Here is a 20,112-nt window from a genome sequence, read left to right as displayed (position 1 = left end):
ACGCCTCTGAGCGCGTGCAGAGTGCGCCCCTGGCATGCTCCCGGGACGGCTCCGAGCGCGTGCAGAGTGCGCCCCTGGCATGCTCCCGGGACGGCTCTAAGCATATGCAGAGTGCGCCCCTGGCATGCTCCCGGAATGGCTCTTAGCATATGCAGAGTGCGCCTCTGTCATGCTCCCAGGACAGCTCTGAGCATGTGCAGAGTGCGCCCCCCGGCATGCGTCGATGGCCGAAGGAGGGCGATCGCTTCCGGACCGTGGCTATATGGCCGGATCCCGAATGGCCTAAGAAAAAGTGCAGCCTGGTGGGCTGTAGACGAATTATTAATAATCATAACAATAATCTTTATTCTTCAACCCCGCCCTTCCCGCAAGGCTCAGTACGGGTGACATCACTTATAAATACATTAAAATGCATTAGGCTCATGAAAGCATCATCATAGGCAGTCACTGATAATCCAGCATGGATTATTCCAGAGTTATTTGTCCGAGGACCCCCAGAAATGACCTGCTATTGCTAATTCGGAGGGTTATTAAAATTTGAAGGTGCCCCGAGGCTCAGAAATCAGCTACAAAGGTGTGAGGCCAGCTCTGGCGGCTTACTTGGTGGGCCACGTGCTCCGTCCATGTTCCCAGGCCATCCTTTCCCCTCGCCTGCCCATCACACAGCTGGAAGCAGGTTTTGGGGGAGGCCCATGACGAAGCCTGAAATAATATTCCAGGGATTCCTCCACCGTCGAAAGGTTGAAAAAGGCAATATTAGGCGATGCGACATGAACACATCTGGGCAGGGGGGAAGGGGTCAAACCAGCAGAAAGTCAAGGAATCTATAAGTGGTACAAAAGACACTCTGCCAGTACTCAATGGAATTGTCACCGGACAGTATGACATGGGTGGAAGATGTAGCGACCTCTCCGCCTGACCCAACACGAAGCATTTCTTATTCTCGGGCTTAAAAGCAACATCTGCCAAAAATTCGTGTCGTTGTGACGAAGCTCTGGCAGAAGAAAGGTCGGCTATCCAACCGAGCACGGACAGAAAGCCCTTTCGAGGGAAGATTATTAGTTATTAGTATAAGGTTATTCACATGTTTTTATAGGCCGTTTTATGTATTGTTCCTTGTTATGATGTAAACCGCCCTGAGCCTCCGGGGAGGGCGGTATATAAGTATAGATAGATAGATAGATAGATAGATAGATAGATAGATAGATAGATAGATAGATAGATAGATAGATAGACAGACAGACAGACAGACAGACAGACAGACAGACAGACAGACAGACAGACACACACACACACACACACACACACACACACACACACACACATACATACATACAGCCTGATCTCGTTAGATCTCATAAGCTAAGAAGAGTCAGTAAGTGGAAGCAAAACTACTCATGGTGATTATGCAGAGGAAGAAGAAGAGTTGGTTCTTATATGCCGCTTTTCTCTACCCGAAGGAGTCTCAAAGCGGCTTCCAATCACCTTCCCTTTCCTTTTCCCACAACAGACACCCTGTGAGGGAGGTGAGGCTGAGAGAGCCCTGAAGTTATTGAAGAAGAAGAGTTGGTTCTTATATGCCTCTTTTCTCTACCCGAAAGAGTCTCAAAGTGGCTTACAGTCGCCTTCCCTAACACCCAGGCAGGCTGGAAGCTGCAGGACTGGACTACCCACCACCAAGGGAGGATTCTCATAACTCCCAAAGTAGGTAGGAGAAGGTGACTGTAAATTAACCTAAAGGATGGGGGAGACAAGATGAGGACTGAGCATGCCCCAGCAAGGAGGGACTGTTGAGAGCAGCTGAGAGTTAAAGGGGAAACCTAGTGGAGGTGAAATGGTCCCCTTGAGAATTTAGAGATGGAAACGTTGAGGGATGGAATTCTCAAACGGTTGCCCTTTGTCATTACTCCTCGTGGACTGCAGCTTGTCCATCCCGCATCATAGTCACCGAATGAAAACCAGATTCACATCCCTGCTCCACCGCAATGGGAAAAGCTCCCGTGTAACCTACCTCACAGGGTTATTGTGACAGCAAGCCCCGAGTTCTGGGCCGTAGTGCTTCAGCATATGGTCTCAAATGGGCTCCCATTTATGGGTGGGTGTGATGCGACCGAATGCCCTTAAAAATTCCACAGGGAACATTTGATGTCAGAATGCTCTAGCCTAGCTTTCTCCCTGAGCTGCTTGTTTTCTGGGTGCAGGGATTTTATTTTTTTAAGGCTACCAAATCCAGATTGGGAAATTCCTGGAGGTTCAGGCCTGGGGCAAAGGAAGGGGGTTGAGAGGGCTTTGCAAGATATAATTCCACCTAGTCCACCCTCTGAAGGAGCCATTTTCCCCACCGGGAACTGGTCTCCTTCGTCTGGAGAGGAGCTGGAATTACCTGGAAGTTGGGAATCCCAGAGGGGCATTGGGTCGCACGGACCCTCCCTGCAGTGGCTCTGCTTGTCACAGGTTTCTGAACTAGACCCTGTCGCCTGAGTTCTCCTGAGGTCCACTTCATGATGTTGCGCTTTTGGCCAGCAGACTGCCCCTGCAATGGGAGCGCGCCACGTGAAGCTGGAGGACGCCTGACCACCGCAACCCGGCCTAGTCTCCTTCCTGCCTGTGGAATGATCGGCCTCCCCAGAAAACCGGGCTGCAGGGGGGGAGGCAGGTGGGACGGCAGGAGGCGCTGGCGAGGATTATGGGGCATTACTCTTAATGAGGGTGTCAGTATGAGGGGCTTACTAAGGGATGAGGGTCCCCGTCAGAGATGCTTTGGCAGAGGTGGGTGGCAAGATTAGCTAAGCGCGAGAGAGCCAGAGCGAGGGAGCGAGAAGGGGGCGGTTGCAGGTTGGGATGGAGGAACAGGCCAACCCCTCTCCCAAACCCGGCCCTTCTTTCATCCCTTCTTTTCTCTTCAGGTTCAAAGCTGGGGAGGGGGGAGCTGATTCTTGGGGATCAAGGCGGGGAGATTAGGTGTGATGTGGTTTGTTTCTGGGGCCTCTTGGCAGCCCGGGACGCTGGCTGAGGGGCTTTCCAAGCAGGGAGAAGCAACCAGCTGAGATTTCGGGCCTGCAGGAACCTGCCCCTTTGAAGGGGCCTTGGAATCTCCCCCAGGGGGGCTCAGCGGTGGGGGGAGTGGCCCCAGGTGTTAGCTGGAGCAGCGGTGCGCGTTGGGGAAGGGGGGGGATCAGAAGGCGAGAGAGACGGAGGGATCGTGGGCGCATCAATCACGCTGACAACAAAGCCCCTGTGAACATCGGAGCGGAGAAGAATCCCAATCTTGGCCCGCGACCAACTTTCAGATCCTTGAGGTGAGACGCCAGAGCTTCACCCTCACTGGGGTACATTTACATTCCTGCAGGCAACTGGTCACAGTGACATGGGCGCGCGCACAGAGGGGGGTGCGCATGGGGGGGGGCAAAGAGCACCACAGTTAAAAGAACAAGCTGAGGCCCACGAGGTTCCTGTCGGTGTAAACCTCCAAAAACACTCTCTGAACAATCGCAGAAGTAGAACCATAGAATCATAGAGTTGGAAGGGACCTCCTGGGTCATCTAGTCCAACCCCCTGCACTGTGCAGGACACTCACACCCCAATCGCTCATCTACTGTAACCTGCCACCCCTTTGCCTTCACAGAATCAGCTGCAAGTGGCTGCATTGAGCAAACTTGTGGGTGCTGCATTTTCCACGACCTCGCTCAAGGGCAGGGGAGGGCCGTAAGGAGGCAGGGAATTTCCCCCGGCTGGATTTCTTGGGATGGGACCGGTCAGGGCGGCTTGTCTGGCAAAAGGAAGCAAACAGTTCAAAGCGGGTTACTCTCAGCCAGGGACTAGCTGAGCCAAGGGAGTGTTCAGGAACTCACAGGACGCTTCTCTGTCCTGGAGTCCTTTTTCCCCAGGGCAGGTCTGTTCCTGAGAACATGCAAAGCTATGGCAAATCAGCAAAAGGAGATCTGCATGTTGTCGTGCATTCTCTTTATCGCTCCGGGGAAGTGCTCCTCGGGAACGAGGGGCAGGGATCTCCCGGCAGGCTTTTGAGCCTTGGCACCTCCGGCGAACCACCGCGACCGATAGATCAACAAACTGTCTACCAAGAATGTAAGCAGAGCCCTGCTGGGTTGGGCCCAACCAGCCCGGCATCCCTTTTCCCCACAGTGGTCAGTCCACGTGCTCCAAATTAGCCCACAAGCATGACACGACGGTGATGGCTGTGAAGTCCTATTGCTCCTTAGCACCTGATGAGCAGAGGTGTACTGCCTTTGAATGTGGAGGTTCCATTCGGGGGGGAATAGCCGCTGATAGGTCTGTATGGCGTAAAGGCGTCTAGTTCTTAGACAAGCCCCTTGATTTTGTTGCGTGACGGCTAAATTGCCGATTTTGCACGTTCTGTGCCAGAAAAGTTCCATCAACAGACATTTTTGTATATCTTATCGGGCGTGGAATTCAGTAACCCAGGAGTCTTTGTAAAAGGTATAAAAGTGAGGCCTGCTGGGTTCCATAAATGAGTAGCAGCTTGATTTACGGATCATTTCTTTATCTAGTACATATGAGACTAGTACATATGCCCCTCATCCATTATAAGGACCCCACAACGTAGGTTAAATTGAGGCAGGCTGGGCCAAGGCCGCCCAGAAAGATTCATGGCAGAGCAGAATTTGAGTTCAGATCTCCCAGGTCAGTGTACACTCAAGATTCATTCATTCATTCATTCATTCATTCATTCATTCATTCATTCATTCATTCATTCATTCATTCATTCATTCATTCATTCATTCATTCTATTTATATACCGCCCTCCCCGGAGGCTCAGGGCGGTTTACATAGAACATAAGAACAATACATGAAACAGTCTAGAATCATAGAGTTGGAAGGGACCTCCTGGGTCATCTAGTCCAACCCCCTGCACTATGCGGGACACTCACAACCCTATCGCTCACCCACTGTAACCTGCCACCCCCTTGAAGAAACGAACCCGGTGACAGAACACAGTGTTGCTCCCTCCGCGTGCAGCCAGCTGGGTGGCCTTGGGCTAGTCACAGCCCCAATAGTGCTGTTCTGACTGAGCAGTCCTGTCAGAGCTCTCTCAGCCCCACCTCCCTCACAGGCTGTCTGTTGTGGGGAGAGGAAGGGAAGGTGACTGTAAGCCGCTTTGAGACTCCTGGCAGAGAAAAGCGAGGTATAAAACCCACCTCTTCTACAAACATATAAGCTTAGGATATTGGACAGGGCGGTGCGGTGAGAGAAAGACACTCTGTTTTCTGAGATCCTCAAGCCCTGAGGGCTAGAAACTTATTTTTCAAAAAGCCAAAGGCGCGTTCCTCAGAAGGAGGGAAAGGGGCAAGGGAGAGCCTGATCTCAGGAGATCTTCAGAGTCAGTACTTGAACGGAGGACCGCCAGGGCACTTTCAGCAGCGGAATATAGCAAACCACCCCTGCTTCTGGCTTGCCTTGAAAGCCTTTGCCGGGGTCACCAGAAGCTGGCTGAGATCATGGGATTCTCACAGGCCTGGCGACCAGCGTGCTTCTCCCTTTGTGTCCCTTCCAGCGTTTGCGGGGTGGTGGTGGTGGTGGGGGGGAAGCAGAAGGGAGCAGAGGCTTTCAAAGGTTTTGCCAAGCCAAGGGGGAGTCGGCTGCGGGCTCCCTGGAATCGTTTCCCTTTCACTCGCAAGGAACCCTCCAGCAAGACTCGTCCCGGGCAAGCCCGGCTTGGCGGCTTCCTAACGCGTTGGCTGTGCGAGGCGGTTCGCTTTGGCCCGGGGGGGGGGGGGGGGGCCTGCAGAGTCGAGAAATTTCACATCAGCCCCTGAGCCACGTGCAGCCGCGGTGGGCAATTTGAGTTCACTGGCAAGCCCGATGAGGACAGATCGAGGGCAGGGTGCCAAACCTCATTCCTCCTCGCTGACTCCAGGAGACTTGGGGCGGGCTGAGGTTAGGAGCCCCGGCTTGGGATGCTGCCCAGCCACACCAAGGGCCTGTGGGGAGGGGAGGGGAGGGGAGGGTGGGAAGCGCTGGGGAAAGAAATCGGCCTGGGTCACACTCGGCTGAGGGCCGAGGGGCCAATGGGAAAGCCGAGGAAAGAGATGGGGTCAGCGGGCTGGCTGGCTGCTGGTTCTTGACCTCTGGGCTGCCGTCAGGGTTGCCGACGATCCGGTGGGGCCTGGAGAACTCCTGGAAGGCCAGCCTGTCTCCAAACGACCGAGATCCATCCTCCTGGAGGACATAATTCTGTTGGAGGCAGGGCTGCCAACTTTTGGGTAAGCTAAACCTAGAGATATAGCGGGCGGAGCCCAGGGAAGAGAGGGATCTCAGTGGGGTAAAATGCCATAGTGCAGGGGCGGCCCAACTGTGGCTCTCCAGATGTCCGTGGGCTGTAACTGCCACGAGCCCCTGCCACGGACAGCCACAGTTTGGCCACTGCGGCCATAGGAGATGCGTTGGTTCTTGTACCTCACTTTTCACGACCTGAACCAGTCTCAAAGAGGCTTACAATCGCCTTCCCTTCCTCTCCCCACAACAGACACCCTGGGAGGGAGGTGGGGCGGAGGGAGCTCTGAGAGAACTGTTCTGTGAAGACAGCTCTAACAGGACTGTGACTATCCCAAGGTCACCCAGCTTGCTGCATGTGGAAGAGCCGGGAGTCGAACCCGGCTCTCCAGATTAGAAGCCGTCGCTCTTAACCACTGCACCAAACTGGTATCTACCCTCCAAAGCAGCTGTTTTCCCCAGGGGAATTGCTCCCTGTCACATGGAGGTCGGTTGTAATTCGGGGAGGTTGGCAAGCCATTTTTAAGGGTGGGCTGGATGGCCTCACATCCCCGCTCTGTGTCTTCCCCAGGCCCTGCACCTGAATCTCCAGGAATTCCCCAACCCCAGCAGCAGGGCTAGTTTTCTGTTTACTGTGAACATTTCTGTGCAGAGAAACCTGTGAAGTGAAGTGAGAATCTTCTCCCTGCAGTCTGGTACAAGCTGTGTTGTTCCCTTTGGAAGATGCAGAAGGTCTTCTTTATAACTTTAGTCACAATCTACAAAGAATTGAATTCACGGTCTAATATCCTTTATCACAGTTTCCCTTTAGGGGTCTACCCTTAGCCCTAAATAAAACCTGCTCTGCAGATTCCGGTACACTGGTATGATTATAAAGGAGCTGGATTCCTAAATATTGCAGCTATCACCTCATTCTCCTGCATGTGTGAACCAGGTCTTAGAGTTTTAGGGGCTCTCTGGACCACCTGTAACAAGAAGGCACACACAATACGGGGACTACGTGTGTTAGATTGCTGGCTGTGTGCGCTCCCATGTCCTGCAGCTCTCAGGCTCCGAATACACACGACTGTAAAGCTAGAAGACCCACTGAGTACAGCCAATAACAGGATGTGAGCCACCAACTCCTGTGGCCGGTTACCAAATCATGCCCATTGGGGAAGTTGAAAAATGGGGGCCTTTCAGTGGCTGCCATGAAAGGCAGGGCCTGGACCACTCCCCCGCCTCCCCCTGCCCCTTCTGGTGGTTCCTCAAGGGGGTGAAGGGAGACCCAGCAGCTGTGTTATCCAACAGGTGTGGCCACCTACAGACTGCCATCGGGAAGCCTGCGGGTTTGCAGGGCTAATTCCAGACAAACTTCCCAGCCACCTCTCTGTCGCATGTGGGACACAGGACACTGCTCCGGGGAAGCGGGCGACACAGGCCTTCAAAGCAGGTGGTTCCGGGAGGGGAACTGAGTGCCGAATGTGGAGCGGGTGGCAGATCCTGCCTCTTCCTGTCCATTAATTAAAGATTTAGGAAGATGCAAATCAAAGGGTGACAGTGTGACAGGCTCGGCCTTCATCTGGCTTCCAGCTGCAGGAGCCGGCCTCAGAAGCCCTCCCCTCCCCTCCCCACCCACCCACCAACGCCACATCCCCTTCGTTTTAATTCGGCCCTGATGGGTTGCAGAGTGAATGTACCGGAGGCCATGCCCCCCTCCCTGGGGGATACCTCGCCTCCCTGGGACTCGAGAGGGTATCTAAGGGGGCGGGCCAGCAGGGCAGGTGTCAAATGGGCACCGACGGCCCCCAAATATATATCCGTGGGGATTAAAATGATGTTCAGTTACACCAGGGATCCCCAAGGTAATGCCCGTTGGGTGCCATAATATCTGCCAACACCCTTCCTGGTGCCCATCAAGCGTTTTTCAAAAGGAGTTGGGTCTTTCACTCAGCAAGACTTTTGATTGGCTCGTGTGGAGATTTCATGGGTTGCATGTTTTTTTTTTTTTTACAATGTCGCTCTGAGAGCAACCATCCCAGCTCAAGGATCTTCCATTTGTGTCTGAAGGTAAACTGCGGCGGCCATTTTGTGACTGGCTCCACCTCCTGGAGCAGCCATTTTGTGACTGCACCTGGGTCAGAATCTCAAACGTGCCCCCAGGCTGAAAAGGGGATGGGGACCTCTGAGTGACGTCATGTATTCCTTAATCCGGAGGCCACATCGAAACAAGATTTTATGATTGTAAAGGGAAAAGTGGATAGTTGCTCGCGTGGGGGTTTCTTGAGGACAGCGGCCACAGCACCATCGGTGTACCTCAGTCCCCCAACTGGAAGCCTAAGACGGTACAGCACATTCAGCCATGGCGACATTTTTGCCTACGCATTGGCAGTTGGCAGGCAACACCCCACCCATCCATTTGATGTCAACATCCCCCAAGGTTGCCAGCTCTGGGTCGGGAGATACCTGGAGACTTTGGGGGTGGACCTAGCAACCCTCCCCAGAAGGCCAGCGACCAAAGCCTTCTAGTGTGCCCTCCCCTTCAGAAAATCGGCCTTCAGAGGGACCCTGCCTCTCGACACTGGAAGGGTCATTTATTTTTGCGTTTCTCGTTCTGAAAGAGATTCCCTTCCCACCTTCCTGTCTGCCTATCTGAAATCTGGACGGAAGGTCAATGCCAAGGTTATTCTGACCTAGTGGTCAGATGTGGGGCACTCGGGTGGGCCTTTTTTTTTTAGAACAGAAATTTTTAAATTACCATTGAATGTCTTTCCGCTTACTTTGTAGATTTCTGTTACGGTTGTCAGCCGCCCCATGCCTGTCTTACAGAGAGGTGGCCAATAAATCTAATGATAATAATAATTTTAAAGGCCCCCAAAGTTCCAACCCCCCCCCCGAATATCTGGCTCCTCTTCCTCTGTCCCAGGGGGAGCCCTGTGGTTTCTCCTTCCTTCCCCTTCCCCTACTTCCACCCGCAGCCCCCTCCCATAACGCAATTCCCCCCCGCCCCCCGGCAGCAAATAGAATCAGATTTCTTTTATCTCCTCCGACAGCTTCGGCCTCCCGCTGCACCTGGCCCAGTTGTAGCTGCTCTGATCCAGGCCCCTGTTTGAAGCCGGGTGCCTCGAATTCCCAGCATGGGGCCTTTTGTTCCCTAGCCCCCATAGTCTCCCCGGCCCAGCTATTTCCGTCCTCTCCCGCTGGCAGAAGGGAATGTCACCAAATGTGTCCCATGGATTGAGGCATGCCGTGGGGATGAGTCAGGGGTGACCCCGGCCAGACCCAGAGGGGTGCTGCCCTGCGGGGGGACGGGACACTGCAGCGATTTGACTTTCCACTGGAGGGTGCCCGGTGGCCAAGAGTGGCCATGCAGCTGTCCCCACACATACCCACCCGGTCTCCGTGCCATGCTGCCCTAGACAGAGGAAAATATGGGTTCAGTCGCTCAACGCTGAAGGTACACACCTTGCGTCACCCTCCTGCCCCTTTGTGGCACGTTCCTGCCCGTGTCTCCTTGCCGCTCGGTGTCCATGCGCGGAAGGGGCTGTTGTGGCTTTGCCCTTTGGGCATGCACAAATGTACCTCCCTGGGGGGGGGGGGGCGGGCGTGGGAACAGCCAGCCCGGAGTGTCAGGAATGTGTTACACAAGCCTCCAGATGGAACGGCAAAGCCATTTTGCCAGATGTGTCAGACAATTGCACGTGTCGTTCACAGGGGGAGGAGGGCAGGACAAAAGGGGGGGGGGTTGTCCTGTGACACGGAGAGAGAGAGAGCGAGCATTTGTGTGCAAGAATAGATACATCTGCTGTCGTTTGGTGTTTCTGTGTGGTTGGAGGGACAGGCATTCCTGTATGTGTCAGAGGGCATGCGTGCACGCAAGAGTACATCCATGTGCTCTAAAGGAACCAGCTTCTGTGGCACTGAAAGTATGTGTTGTTTTAACTTTTGTGCACAAGTTGCCTCTTCGGAGGTGTGGCTGTTATCAGCGCCACCCCTCCGTGGTGCCCAGAGAGCATGACGCTCTGAGAACGCCAATTTGCTAGCAATTCCCGGCTTCAGAGCTGTTCGCTTGGTCTTAACAAGAGCAGGGCCTTTTCGGCCCTGGCCCCCAACCTGGAAAATGAGTCGCCAGCCTGGATCCAGGCCCTGATGGAGCTGTCAAAGTCCCGCAGGGCGTGTAAAACGGCACTCTTCCGCCAGCCTAAGGCTGAGGCCAGGCCTGCTTGAAGCTTCATGGGCCTCCCTCCACCTCCTCTTCCTGCTCCCCTACTCCTTATTTATCATCACGTCCAGTCTGCGGTAGCTGGCAGAAGAACCAAGAGGATGAAGGGGGCGGGGAGGGGCTTTTCACTCTGAGTTCTGAATTTTTATTGAATTTTTACTACCGTATTACAGTTTACTGTGTATGTCGCTTTACTGGTGTGAACCGACCCGAGCCCATATAGAGATTTAATAATAACAGTCCTATTTGCTCAGAATGAGACCCGTGGAGGGGATGTATGGATCATAGAATCATAGAGTTGGAAGGGTCCCTAGAGGCCATCTAGTCTAACCCCCTGCTCAGTGCAGGATCAGCCTACCCAGACGCTGCTTGGAGACTGCCAGTGAGGGGGAGCTCATCTCCTTAGGCAGCCGATTCCCCTGCTGAGCTACCCTGACTGTGAAATTTCCCTCCTGATATCATTCTCCACGTAGTTTTAAAACCATGACTACGGATCCTGTCCTCTGCTGCCAACGGGGACTGCTCCCTGCCCTCCTCCAACCTTTCAAATACTTCAAGAGAGCCATCCTGTCCCCTCTCAACCTCCTCTTCTCTAGGCTGAACCTTCCCAAGCCTCTCAGCTTTTGCTCCTAGGGCTGGGTCCTCAGGCCCCCGGTCTCCTCTGCACCCTCTCCGTTTTGTCCACGTCCTTTTTGAAGCGAGGCCTCCCGAACGGTTCACACGGCTCCAGGTGGGGTCTGACCTGGAGGTACAGAGAAGAGCAAGGAGGATGATCTGGGGCCAAGGGACCAAGCCCTATGAGGATAGGTTGAGGGACTTGGGAATGTTCAGCCTGGAGAAAAGGAGGTTGAGAGGGGACATGATAGCCCTCTTTAAGTATTTGAAAGGTTGTCACTTGGAGGAGGGCAGGATGCTGTTCCCATTGGCTGCAGAGGAGAGGATGCACAGTAAGGGGTTTAAACTACAAGTACAACGATATAGGCTAGATATCAGGAAAAAAATTTCACAGTCAGAGTCGTTCAGCAGTGGAATAGGCTGCCTAAGAAGGTGGTGAGCTCCCCCTCACTGGCAGTCTTCAAGCAAAGGTTGGATACACACTTTTCTTGGATGCTTTAGGATGCTTAGGGCTAATCCTGCGTTGAGCAGGGGGTTGGACTAGATGGCCTGTATGGCCCCTTCCAACTCTATGATTCTGTGACCAATGCGGTACACAGTGGGACTACGGCATACTGTAAATTTTATGGGGTGCTTCCGCTGATACAATCAGAGACTGCCTTTTTTACTGCCACGTCACACAGCCCGCTCATATTTAGCTTACAAGGGGTCACTACACACTGGCAACCTTCTTCGTCTCTGCGACCCAGACTTCCAGAGCAATGGGGTAAAAAAACATATTCCGGGGATGAACCTGGGTTTCAGGGAAGCACGCACAGGCCAAGTATTCCTGTGTGTGCAACGCAGGGGAGGGAGGTGCCGGAGGCCTTTCATGCAGCTGTCAGATTCTTCTTTGAGGGGAGAGGGAGAAGCCACCGGTGGGGAGGGTAACGCTTTGGTGTCGTATCCCACCTTTGAGGCTACGGGTGTCCATAAATCTTGGGATCAAGGATCTCTTAACGCATGTGCGCTGCAGGGTACGCTTTCTTCCTCTAGCTGAAAGAAAATGCTCCACTGGGGTAGGACGGCGCAGGTGGGGGAGCGGGGAACACGACGCCGACTGCGATTCTGCCCGAAGGGAGCTATGCGCGGAGCAGCTGCGATTATGCGCCGGTGCAGGCGTGCGTCTCGGGGAGTGGGTTCACTTAATCCTGCGTGAAACGTGGGTGGGGCTGGGGCCGCTGAAGTCAGCAGGCCGAAGAGGAGATCAGTCCGCACGTGCTGGAAAATGCACTCGCCAGCCCCTCTGTTGGTATCCTTGAGTGTTGGTTAGTGAGTGGTTTTTTGTCATGCGGGCGTTGTGGTTAACAGCAGCGGCTTCTTATCGGGAGAGCTGGGTTGGATTCCCCACTCCTGCACCGGCAGGCAGCTGGGGACTGTGGGCTAGTCACAGTCCTGTTAGCAGTTTCTCCCAGAGCTCTCTCAGCCTCACCTACTTCTCTGTTGGGGAGAGGAAGGGAAGGCGACTGTAGGCCGCTTTGAGACTCCTTCGGGTAGTGAAAAGCGGGATATAAGAACCAACTCTCCTTCTTCTAAAATCCATTTGCAAGGTGGGTTGAAACTGTATTATTCAGTGTGTGTGGAAGAGACCTCTATATCCTGCTTCTTGGGTTCTGGTGCTAATGCGCAGGCACTGGCACCAGTTTAGCCATGTGGCGCATGCTACAGGCTGCAAGCTTCCAGGGACCCCGCAGGGTGCCTCCCCCCCACCTCTTTCCAATGTGATACCCCTTTCCACGGTGGGGGGGTCCCTCCACCCCCAGAGAGGAACAGGTTAGATTTTAATGGGCTGGGGTCACCAGGAGCGAAGAGCTGGTTTAGCCCCCACATTGTCATAGTGACCTCAAATGCACCCACACAAGCTTTCGGCCATTGGCTGCCATTCACCGGTTGGGGGGGGGGGATCTTGAGGACGCTGTTGCAGTGATAGCACATCCCACACATGCACACCTGATACTCTCCAGCTTGGCTTATTGCTGGGGGGGGGGCGTGGAATAATGGTGGGGGGAAGAGTGAAAGAGCCCCACTCAAGGGGTCCTTGCGAAACCCAAACCTGTCTCCACAAACACGTCCACCCGCTTGACAAAACTCAATCCCTGCTGCCTTTCCTTTCACCTCCTGCGTGGCGCTTCTCCGTGGACAGCAAAGGATGCGCGCGCATGTCCGAAACCTGGTGGGACTCCTGGCAGGGACCTCGCAAGGAGGCTGGGGCCCTGGTGCGCTCATCCAAACGCTGCCACCACCGTGGGGCCAGCCCAGAGCCAGGCTGACAAAAAAAGCGCCTCAGAGCTGCCCCCCCCCCCCACATCTTCCTCTCCGTTTCCTGTCATTTTGCCAGCAGGGTTCGAAGACGAGGCGGGCCTGCGCTGCACATGTGGACTGTGGGGTTCTGGGCGGACGAAGGGGGAAACCTTGGGGGCTTCGCGGCGGCGTTTAAAAGGCGGTCCTCGCCGCGGCCAGGTCAAAGCGGCCTCTCCTATCGACGGGTTTCGCTAGTTAAAAATAGAGAGGGCCTTTTGAAAAACGCCGGGAGGGGGGTAACCTTAGTGTCACAGTGTCCGTCCAGCGCAAGAGAGAGAGAGTTATTTGGGGAGGTGGGGGGGGGGGAGAAGAGAGACAAATGTTGCGTGTTTGTGTGTTTCTGTGCGCCGCTTTCACAAGCCTATAAACTTCCCAGCTGCTCTCTCCACTCCGTCACACTCGGAACACGCTCGCCAGTTCCCAAATTGTTGGTTAAAAACAGCCTTTTCCGACCACAGACAACTGTTTGACATTACTGGGGAGTGAGGGGATGAAATCCGAGGGCCGGGCTGGCGGGGAAGGGATGCGGCCGCATGGGAGAGGCGGGCGAAAGAGACCGTCTAGGGCCTGTGTGGAGGGGCCCTCCGCCTCCCCCCCCCACCCCCCCCGGCTCATCCCGGCCAGATGCCACTAGCCGGCCCTGCCACTGGGAGGGGGCCCCGCGGAGGGAAGGCGTCTTGGCAGCCTCCCACGTTTCGGAGGCTCGGCTGCGCTGCGGTGCGCCTCTCCCTCGCCACGGCGGATGTCCTATTCTTTCCAAAAGCGTAACTCGTGTGCCACATGGGCAAGAGATCAGCTCTGGCCTGTCCTCCAGATACGGTCTCCCGACTGGGTTGTGCTCCCCGTCACAAGCCTATGTATGTGGGCCACCTTTCCGTAAGCACCGTGTGCAGAAACGGAGGGGGAGAATCCCGGTCGAATGCAGAAATTATTCCTGTGAAAAGGGAGGGGCTGGCTTTGTACCTGGAAAACAGCCCCCCCCTCACACACACACACATACAAACTCCACTTTTGTAAAATCCAGATGACAAAACAATGAGGCAGTGTTAAGGGGTCACTGATCTGCATTTGGTTATCTGGATTATGCACTGTCGCAGATGGATTGTTTCTGGAGTTTGTAGAGGGCAGCAAAAACCCCCAGGGTGCCGTTCTCAGAATCGCAGAGATTTAAATCAATTCGGAAACAGCCTCGTTCGCTCTGCTGGCGTTCACACAACCAGAGTGCCTACAACCTGGTCAAGGTACGAGATGAGGATGGGGTGGCAGAGTCCTGAGATGACACAAAGAACTGTCCCATTTCATTCGGGAATGTTTTTCTGCTCATCGGAAAGTATTTTTTATTTATTTATTTATTTTTAGACTTATATACCGCCATTCCCCGAAAGGTCTCACAGTGTTTCACAACAAACACTAAAACCATAATAAAACCCCATAATTCCCATTTTACAACATACAAACAACGATGCATTCTAAAGCTCCAGACCCCACCTTGCTCAGTCAGAGGTCGTACGGTCAATTCCATGAGAGAGGGAGCTGAACTGATGGTCCAAGATCTGCCCTGGCCTCAACCATACGCCTGGCGGAAGAGCTCCGTCTTGCAGGCCCTGTGGAAAGCCGGTGATTCCGGCAGGGCCCGCAGCTCTTCCGGGAGCTCATTCCACCAGGTTGGGGCTAGGACCTTTTCAGTCCTGGCCCGGGTCGAGGCCAGGCGAACGTCCCGAGGGCCCGGGAAAACTAGTAGATCCATACCCGCATCCCACTTGGCTCCCCACTGGGGACCCAAAGCTCCTCAATTTCATCTTCTACCTAATCTGTGAGACAGGTTAGGTGAGAGGCAAGCTGACATGGCAGAGTTGGGATTCGAACCTGGATTTCCCAGATCCTAGCCCAGCATTCTAGCAACAACACCGGACTGATCTGGAACCGTTCTCCCTGAGGCCTTGTCTTTTATTTGCAGGCTCCCCTCCCTACAGCCTGTTCCGTTGCTTCCGAATTCTCCCCATCCGTTCTGCCAACACAGACAACAAAATGAGAACAGAATGCAGAAGAAGAGCGTGTATTTTGTAGCCCACTTTCTACTACCCAAAGGTAGTTAAGTGCATGCTAATAAATCGTGTTAAGAAAGAGAGCTATATCTATAGGTGCACACAGTTATATGTGTATATATGGATACAGTGTGTGTGCAGCTATACGGTGAGCAGAATTAAAATACAAAAACAAACCCCCAGTTTGCCAAGAAAACTATGCCCCTATTTTGGAGATATTTCGGCGATAAGGGTGGAATTCCTCCAGGCTAGTCTCGGGAGGCATGTCCTCGAAAAGAATGGGATATCTTCAGATACAGAAGGGTATCAGCCATTCTGTCTCAACTGCCCCCCCCCCTTCCCCACAGCTGCTATCCAGAAGCCCGGAGCCTCTCCTCTCCTTCCCCCAGATCAATCAGTTGTCACTACATCCCCACTGCCAAATATGCACGCCAAAGAGCGTAAGGAAGACACTGAGGTCAGCTAGCAAGAATTTGGGGTGCATAGCTAGGGTTGCAGGGGGGGGGTGCCTCGGCCCGTGGGCCTCTGCTGTTTTGTCCTGGGGGGGACCGTGTAAGTCGAGGATGGGTGGGAGGGTGTGGGGGAACAATGCTGAGCTGGATGCGGCGTCCCCCCCTTCCTTCCCTGCTTCTGGCAAAGGAACCGGTCGGTCTGCCCCAACCTGCTGAAATCGGCATGCAAAAGGCAGTCACTTAATGAGAAAGTGTGGAAGGAGAGAGCCTGGGGGGGGAAGAAGAAGGGAGGGTCAGGGTGGAAGGGGGCTGGGTGATGTAGGAGCGGGGTGGGGTGGGGGGAGTTGGGGGGCTGCAGTGCGGGAGTTGTGATCCAGGTGATGGGACTGGGGGTTCATGGGGGGAGTCCCGTTGCTCCTTTTATCCCACCAAGTTGGGGAAGGCCTTCTTAAATTATAATAAAAATGATTATGGCTTTTATGCGTGCCTTTCTACTCTACTCTCCAAAATTCTCCAATAGAACGGATAGAGGGGACATGGCCGTTCCCCCTGATCTGGAAGGCCAGGTTAGCCCAGCCTCATCAGATCTTGTGAAGCTAAGTCCGGTCAACGTGTGGCATCGAGGTTAAAGAGCAGCGGTCTCTAATCTGGGGAACCGGGTTTGATTCCCCATTCCTCCACACACAGCCAGCTGGGCGACCTTGGGCTAGTCGCAGTTCTTTTAGGTCTGCTCTTGCAAAGCAGTTCTCTGTTTTTAAAGCTCCATTGCCCACCACCAAAACCCAACTCACGCATGTGATCGGACATATTAGAGAGCTGGAAATGGATTTGTGAATCCTCCTTCTGGCCAGGGGCTGTCAATTCATTCGGAAACTTGATGAATCAAAATCACCCCCCAAGCTGCTTTTAAGGGGGAAAGAGAAGCACAAATGTACCTGCCTGCAGGGGTGGGCAAACTGTGGCTCTCCAGATGTCCATGGACTACAATTCCCATGAGCCCCTGCCAGCAGGGGCTCATGGGAATAGTAGTCCATAGACATCTGGAGAGCCACAGTTTGCCCACCCCTGTTCTATAGCTTTCTTAAAGTAGCCTAGTCTGGGAAACAGCACAAAGAGAGGAGTTTTAAACCTCTGTTCCGGGTTCGATGACCACAATTCCATCACCACGGTCCCTTTCAAGGAAAGCATTTTAGCATCACACGTTGCTTGAGCCTTAAGTTTCATGGCTGCATGAAGAAAGTCTCCCCGAACTGGCTTGGTGAAAAAATAAATGTTTTCTCCTTTAACATAGTCTTAAAGTCTGGAAATTAAGCGCTGAAGCATTTCACGGCATGGAAGTAAAAACACTACCTGGTAAATAACATCCCATTAAGATTCTTTTCAGGGGCTCGGGCATTTTTCTCTCCAGGCAGGCTGCAACTTTACTCCCCAGTCGAATAATAATAAGAGGATTTTTATACCTTGTTGCTCACTCCCCGAAGGAGTCTCCAAACAGCTTGCGATCCCCTTGAGGGCACCCAAGAGGTGATATGATAGCCAACTTCAGGTCCTTGAAGGGCTGCCATATCAAGGATAGAGCAGGGTTGTTTTCTGTTGGCCCAGAGGGTTGTTGAAATTCGTTCAAAAGAACTTTCAGATTTACATACGGAAATGTTCCTGACAGCTAGTGCGGTTCTTCTATGGAACAGGCTTTCTTAGGAGGTGAGGGGGCTCTCCTTTGGAAGTGTTTACGCAGAGGATAGAGAGCCATTGGACAGAAATGCTGATTCTGTGAACTTGAGTAGGTGGGCAGAAGGGACTGTGTCGGTGCTTGGCTCTTGTGGCCCTTTCTTGCATGCCCAGGGAAATGCCAATCGCCAATTTGAGGTCTTGGAACTCTATGATTCTGTTCTATGATTCTATGATCTCCCCACAACAGACATCCTGTGAGGTAGGTGAGGCTGAGAGAGCTCTGACAGAGCTGCTTTGTGAGAACAGCTCCAACAGGACTGTGACTAGCCCAAGGTCACCCAGCCGGCTGCATGTGGAGGGGCGGGGAATCACACCCAGCTCGCCAGATTAGAAGCCACCGCTCTTAAGCCTTGGGAGGAGTTTTCTACACGCAAGGAGGGTTTTGTAGTTTTGTTTTGAAGGGGGAGAGCATTCATTCAAACACCTGATGCTGAAGCGGTGCGCTGCAAGGAAATTTTGACCCTGGATCCCCTACTCTGTTTTGAACCCGGAAGATTATTGTGACGTTTTAATGATTCTTTTTTCCCCAAGGGTGCAAATTGTCTCAGCACTGGTTTTCCATAAGCATTCAGTTCGGGTTCAGGAGAGGAGGGGAAGTCCCTGAGTAAGATCTAGGGATGTCAACCTCCAGGTGGGACCTGGGGATCCCCTGGAACTATAGTCCATCTCCAGACTAAAGAGATCAGTTCCCTTAGAGTAACGGGCTGCTTTGAAGGGTGGGCTCCATAGTATTATATTCCCCCAAGGTCCCTCCCCACCCCAAATCCCACCCCCTGCCGGCTCTACCCCAAAAGTCTCCAGGTCTTTCCCAGCACAGAGCAGGCGTCCCTGAGTAGGACCCTACCCGTTTTCCTGCTAGTAGAAAAAGAAGGATGGATGAAATCCCCGCAGGATGAAATCCCCGCAGGATGGGGACCGTAATAAGGAAGGAGAACTGAGCGAGGCGGAGTGAAAGAGCCGTCTGGATCCAACCTCCTGTTTACATGCAGCCGCAGGAAGTGGCAATGGATGGGCAAGATAAAAATCTTTTAAGCAAATAAATTAAATACATGTAACAGTCAACACATTACTGAAATATCACTGCATGCAGAAGGGAGGGGGGACTTTCTCTCCAGAACCCTGATGTTGTTTGGATGGTGGTTAATTTTATATATCTTTTAAAACGTGGCACCTAATGGGCTCCAAGTTGTCATTGCAGACAACAGGCCAGGAGGAAAAATGCCCTGTGCCTTTGCTAGAGGCAGAACAAGTAGAAATAGGCAGTTGAAGTTTTTCATGGTATGGAATTAAATAACATTACCTGGCAAATAACATCTCCTTAAGGAAATCTCCCTTCTCCCCACCAGTCCTGTTGGCAACCCGAGTTATTACGGAAGTCCCCAATCTCTATTCTTTTTTTTTTTTTAAGTAATAACGAAAGCCACAAAAAGCAATTCAAGATGTCAAGGGGAAATGATACAAACCAGAAACGTGTAAAAAAAAAACCAAGATGGATAGCGATAAAATCAGCAATAATTTTTGAAGACTAGGAGCAGCATTTCAAGGAGATGAACGGGGACCGGGGAGAACCACAATCGACGTCAGAAATTCCAAGGACCACAGCGTGAACGACACCAACCCACATGCAAAAGAAGGAAATCTGAGCCTGGTGGCACCTTTAAGACCAATGAAGCTTAGTTCTGGGTGCAAGATTTCGGGAACGCCGGCCTCCAACTTTATTCTGTGGCTTCTGACCAGTGGTTCTCAACCTTCCTGATGCCGCGACCCTTTAATCCACTTCCTCATGCTGTGGTGACCCCCAATGATAAAATTATGCCAGTGTTCTTTCGCTGAAATTAAACCGAAACTGAACAATTGCCATGAAGATCCATTGTTCAGGATTGTATGCAAATTGGGTTTTTTTTCGGGGTTTCCCAGTTCAGCTCTGCCACTTGTCCCACCATGCCGATCTCGCTCTTTTCTGCTGCTCCAGACTGATGAACGCTCTATCTCGATCTACCCCGCAAGGCTGTTGTGCGGATGAAACGGAAGAGGAGCGATGTCGGCCACTTTGGGACCCCCTTGGAGAGAAGGGCTGCTCGCCCTGCGGCGACCCCTGTGAAAGGGTCGTTCAACCCCAAAAGGGGTCCCGACCCCCAGGTTGAGAACCACTGCTTCAGACCAACACGGCGACGCACCTGAACCAAACCTACAGAAACCAAGCACTCCAGAGAACGACAGCAAGCCTTAATCCGTCCTATTTTTAACACTGAGGCCAAGTTCAGAATGGTAAAAGCATGTTTGACGGTAAGGGCTTGAATTCAGAGGCTACCTTTCCATATCTGGAATGTTATCGACAGCCAATCTGTTGTTTCGGCAGCAAGGGAGACATTGTGCTACGCAAAGATCTCCTTCCCTAGGGAGGATTCTCCCGTGCAACGAGGAAGACCTGTTCACCTGTCACATTTTTATGCCACCCTGCCTCAAAGGACAGGGA

At 53.0% G+C, this 20,112-nt stretch overlaps 1 protein-coding gene across 1 annotated transcript in view; it reads right to left on the bottom strand.

Annotated features, from left to right (window-relative positions):
• KREMEN2 (kringle containing transmembrane protein 2) overlaps window positions 1-20,112 on the bottom strand; it is a 59,267-nt gene that overhangs the window by 35,800 nt on the left and 3,355 nt on the right. The gene's annotated exons all lie outside the window — the stretch shown is intronic.

The sequence above is a fragment of the Paroedura picta genome, chromosome 16, assembly GCF_049243985.1.
Source record: "Paroedura picta isolate Pp20150507F chromosome 16, Ppicta_v3.0, whole genome shotgun sequence".
Taxonomy (NCBI): domain Eukaryota; kingdom Metazoa; phylum Chordata; class Lepidosauria; order Squamata; family Gekkonidae; genus Paroedura; species Paroedura picta.
This window is presented reverse-complemented; position numbering and strand designations above follow the sequence as displayed.